The 5,000-nt window shown below is 50.4% G+C and overlaps 2 non-coding genes across 2 annotated transcripts; both read left to right on the plus strand.

Moving 5' to 3' along the window:
• The first annotated feature begins 1,783 nt into the window (after nucleotides 1-1,783).
• Nucleotides 1,784-1,877, plus strand: LOC117700462 (small nucleolar RNA SNORD116). Its single transcript, XR_004605487.1, has one exon. It is a non-coding gene; the product is annotated as a small nucleolar RNA SNORD116 (small nucleolar RNA).
• Nucleotides 1,878-3,748: 1,871 nt separating this feature from the next.
• On the plus strand, nucleotides 3,749-3,842 carry LOC117701073 (small nucleolar RNA SNORD116). The gene has a single exon (XR_004605626.1). It is a non-coding gene; the product is annotated as a small nucleolar RNA SNORD116 (small nucleolar RNA).
• The last annotated feature ends 1,158 nt before the right edge of the window (nucleotides 3,843-5,000 follow it).

Genomic DNA, 5,000 nt, shown 5'->3' on the forward strand with positions numbered 1-5,000 from the left:
GCCAGACTCTCTACAGATGGGCCTGTGCTTTGCCTACTCTGACAGAAACCATGGCCTAGAACAAAGCAGCCCCCTTTGCTCTAGTGGCATCTTCAGTGGTTGTTGAGGAATTGCTTGGCAGAGACTGAGTAGAAAGTCCTGCCAGCTCCAAGGTGTGGCCTGCAGCCCAAGTGCAGAGTAGACTGTGAGGCACAAGTAGGATGAGCAGTGGACCAAAGCCACTGGTGTACACCATGCAAGTGGTTCAGCTACCCAGATGCTTTGACATGAACAACCCTGCTGTGTTGCTCCACAGAGTGACTATGGAAAGCTGGCTGCAGGTCCAATGTGGCCAGATGCCTTAGCATGTCTCAGGGACTGTATGACAGTAATGTAATCAGGTGGTTACCAAGAAGACTCTGTGTCTCATGCAGCAAGCTGGATTCCTGGGCCATTGGCTTGGAAAGAGAACAGAGTTTGATAGAGGAAGGGAAAGGCCAAAGTCTGAGATAGAGTTGAGGAAAAACAGACATAGAGAAGAGAGAGAGAGAGACAGAGAGAGAGAGAGAGAGAGAGAGAGAGAGAGAGAGAGAGAGAGAGAGAGAGAGAGAGAGAGAGAGGAGAGAGAGAGAGAGGAGAAGAGAAGAGGGAGAAGGAGAGAGAAAGAGAAGAAACAAAGGTAGAGACAGAGAGAAAGTTAGAGAAGAAGAAAGAGACCGAGAGACAGAGATCGCGATACAGAGAGACAAAACAAATCTGGTGGTGCTTATGGACAAAGTAAGCCTGCTACTCCTATGCTGGTTATCAGAACCTTAAGAGGAGGTCAAATTCTGTCTCATGCTAGGACCCTGTAGTATGGAAGCATGTAGCTTTGTAGCCATGGTGGAAGATGCACAAGTGGTGTGCAGAGATACTTAGAAACACAGGGTTTTGCTGGTGATGTAGGCCAGAGCTTCCACCTCATTCTCCTTTGCATTAGGCAAGAGGACCTGAGATTGTTCTTATCAGTTTTATTTTTGTTCTGCCATATTTGATTGAGAAGTACCCTCATTCTTTTGGCAAGGTTGTGCTGGGCGCTGGTGGAGAAGGTTGATGTGTTGGAGCTCCTGGCATGTGCTGTGTCCCTCTAGAGCAGCTCAGATATCATCCTGAAGGCCATGGAGTTAGGGGAGTGCCCAGGAAGCACTTGAGAGCAAAGGGCATGTTTTGTCTTAGGCAAGGCTTGAGAGGAAAAGCATCCCTGATGTGGAAGGGCAGGGCCCAGAGGTTGGCAAGAGCAGGAGTGTTGAGGGCGCCTGTGTGGTCTGACCATGCCAAAAGAAACAGCAAGCCCATCATCCATCCTGGTTTGCATGGGTCCCAGCGTAATGGCGGCATGTGCTCTCTGCTGTCTTCCCAGGGTCGCATACATTGTCCAGCATGGGCCATGGGTGACTTCCTTGAGGGGAAATGGCCCCACCACATAGGATGCGGTTTGACAGTGGCTGAATGAAGCTCCAGTGACCTGGTTTGGTCTTCCTGAAAGTCCTGAGAGCGCCAGAGGTCAAAGGTAAGGAACTCAGAAATGGCCCGAGGACTCAAGGTGCTCAGGTCTTGGTGGAGCTGGGAGGAGCTGCCATCCCTGCATCCTGTCCATTCGGGACATGCAGCAGGCTCAGGGCCTCCTGGTGCTCCCAGGTTTGGGGCTTAGGCCCATTCTTCCCTGGTAATGGATGGGCAATATCTTGCAATTCCTTGCTCTCCCCAAAGCCTGAGCACTCCAGACTACCCAGATCCTCTCTGTGCATGGCACTCCATCGTGCTTGGATCTATGATGATTCCCAGTCAAACATTCCTTGGAAAATCTGAACAAAATGAGTGAAAACTCACTACCGCTTCTGTCATCGGGACTGAGGTCCGGCACCTTGGGTCACCCAGGTCCTCTGGGCGTCAGACACAGGCTTGCCAAGCACTCTCTTGGCCTTGCCTTCCTCAGGCTCTAGCCAGACTCTCTACAGATGGGCCTGTGCTTTGCCTACTCTGACAGAAACCATGGCCTAGAACAAAGCAGCCCCCTTTGCTCTAGTGGCATCTTCAGTGGTTGTTGAGGAATTGCTTGGCAGAGACTGAGTAGAAAGTCCTGCCAGCTCCAAGGTGTGGCCTGCAGCCCAAGTGCAGAGTAGACTGTGAGGCACAAGTAGGATGAGCAGTGGCACCAAAGCCACTGGGTTGTACACTGGAATGCATGCAAGTGTGTTCAGGCTACCCAGATGCTTTGACATGAACAACCCTGCTGTGTTGCTCCACAGAGTGACTATGGAAAGCTGGCTGCAGGTCCAATGTGGCCAGATGCCTTAGCATGTCTCAGGGACTGTATGACAGTAATGTAATCAGGTGGTTACCAAGAAGACTCTGTGTCTCATGCAGCAAGCTGGATTCCTGGGCCATTGGCTTGGAAAGAGAACAGAGTTTGATAGAGGAAGGGAAAGGCCAAAGTCTGAGATAGAGTTGGGGAAAAACAGACATAGAGAAGAGAGAGAGAGACAGAGAGAGAGACAGAGAGAAAAAGAGAGAGCGAGAGGGAGAGCGAGAGAGAGAGAGAGAGAGGAGGAGGAAGATAGTGGAAGAGGGAGAAGGAGAGAGAAAGAGACAGAAACAAAGGTAGAGACAGAGAGAAAGTTAGAGAAGAAGAAAGAGACCGAGAGACAGAGATCGCGATACAGAGAGACAAAACAAGTCTGGTGGTGCTTATGGACAAATTAAGCCTGCTACTCCTATGCTGGTTATCAGAACCTTAAGAGGAGGTCAAATTCTGTCTCATGCTAGGACCCTGTAGTATGGAAGCATGTAGCTTTGTAGCCATGGTGGAAGATGCACAAGTGGTGTGCAGAGATACTTAGAGACACAGGGTTTTGCTGGTGATGTTGACCAGAGCTTCCACCTCATTCTCCTTTGCATTAGGCAAGAGGACCTGAGATTGTTCTTATCAGTTTTATTTTTTGTTCTGCCATATTTGATTGAGAAGTACCCTCATTCTTTTGGCAAGGTTGTGCTGGGCGCTGGTGGAGAAGGTTGATGTGTTGGAGCTCCTGGCATGTGCTGTGTCCCTCTAGAGCAGCTCAGATATCATCCTGAAGGCCATGGAGTTAGGGGAGTGCCCAGGAAGCACTTGAGAGCAAAGGGCATGTTTTTGTCTCCAGGCAAGGCTTGAGAGGAAAAGCATCCCTGATGTGGAAGGGCAGGGCCCAGAGGTTGGCAAGAGCAGGAGTGTTGAGGGCGCCTGTGTGGTCTGACCATGCCAAAAGAAACAGCAAGCCCATCATCCATCCTGGTTTGCATGGGTCCCAGCGTAATGGCGGCATGTGCTCTCTGCTGTCTTCCCAGGGTCGCATACATTGTCCAGCATGGGCCATGGGTGACTTCCTTGAGGGGAAATGCCCCACCACATAGGATGCGGTTTGACAGTGGCTGAATGAAGCTCCAGTGACCTGGTTTGGTCTTCCTGAAAGTCCTTGAGAGCGCCAGAGGATCAAAGGTAAGGAACTCAGAAATGGCCCGAGGACTCAAGGTGCTCAGGTCTTGGTGGAGCTGGGAGGAGCTGCCATCCCTGCATCCTGTCCATTCGGGACATGCAGCAGGCTCAGGGGCCTCCTGGTGCTCCCAGGTTTGGGGCTTAGGCCCATTCTTCCCTGGTAATGGATGGGCAATATCTTGCAATTCCTTGCTCTCCCAAAGCCTGAGCACTCCAGACTACCCAGATCCTCTCTGTGCATGGCACTCCATCGTGCTTGGATCTATGATGATTCCCAGTCAAACATTCCTTGGAAAATCTGAACAAAATGAGTGAAAACTCACTACAGCTTCTGTCATCGGGACTGAGGTCCGGCACCTTGGGTCACCCAGGTCCTCTGGGCGTCAGACACAGGCTTGCCAAGCACTCTATTGGCCTTGCCTTCCTCAGGCTCTAGCCAGACTCTCTACAGATGGGCCTGTGCTTTTGCCTACTCTGACAGAAACCATGGCCCTAGAACAAAGCAGCCCCCTTTGTTCTAGTGGCATCTTCAGTGGTTGTTGAGGAATTGCTTGGCAGAGACTGAGTAGAAAGTCCTGCCAGCTCCAAGGTGTGGCCTGCAGCCCAAGTGCAGAGTAGACTGTGAGGCACAAGTAGGATGAGCAGTGGCACCAAAGCCACTGGGTTGTACACTGGAATGCATGCAAGTGTGTTCAGGCTACCCAGATGCTTTGACATGAACAACCCTGCTGTGTTGCTCCACAGAGTGACTATGGAAAGCTGGCTGCAGGTCCAATGTGGCCAGATGCCTTAGCATGTCTCAGGGACTGTATGACAGTAATGTAATCAGGTGGTTACCAAGAAGACTCTGTGTCTCATGCAGCAAGCTGGATTCCTGGGCCATTGGCTTGGAAAGAGAACAGAGCTTGATAGAGGAAGGGAAAGGCCAAAGTCTGTGATAGAGTTGAGGAAAAACAGACATAGAGAAGAGAGAGAGAGACAGAGAGAGAGAGAGAGAGAGAGAGAGAGAGAGAGAGAGAGGGAGAGAGAGAGAGAGAGGGAGAGAGAGAGAGAGAGAGAGGAGGAGGAAGATAGTGGAAGAGGGAGAAGGAGAGAGAAAGAGACAGAAACAAAGGTAGAGACAGAGAGAAAGTTAGAGAAGAAGAAAGAGACCGAGAGACAGAGATCGCGATACAGAGAGACAAAACAAATCTGGTGGTGCTTATGGACAAATTAAGCCTGCTACTCCTATGCTGGTTATCAGAACCTTAAGAGGAGGTCAAATTCTGTCTCATGCTAGGACCCTGTAGTATGGAAGCATGTAGCTTTGTAGCCATGGTGGAAGATGCACAAGTGGTGTGCAGAGATACTTAGAGACACAGGGTTTTGCTGGTGATGTTGACCAGAGCTTCCACCCTCATTCTCCTTTGCATTAGGCAAGAGGACCTGAGATTGTTCTTATCAGTTTTATTTTTGTTCTGCCATATTTGATTGAGAAGTACCCTCATTCTTTTGGCAAGGTTGTGCTGGG

This window comes from Arvicanthis niloticus, chromosome 1 (assembly GCF_011762505.2).
Source record: "Arvicanthis niloticus isolate mArvNil1 chromosome 1, mArvNil1.pat.X, whole genome shotgun sequence".
NCBI lineage: Eukaryota > Metazoa > Chordata > Mammalia > Rodentia > Muridae > Arvicanthis > Arvicanthis niloticus.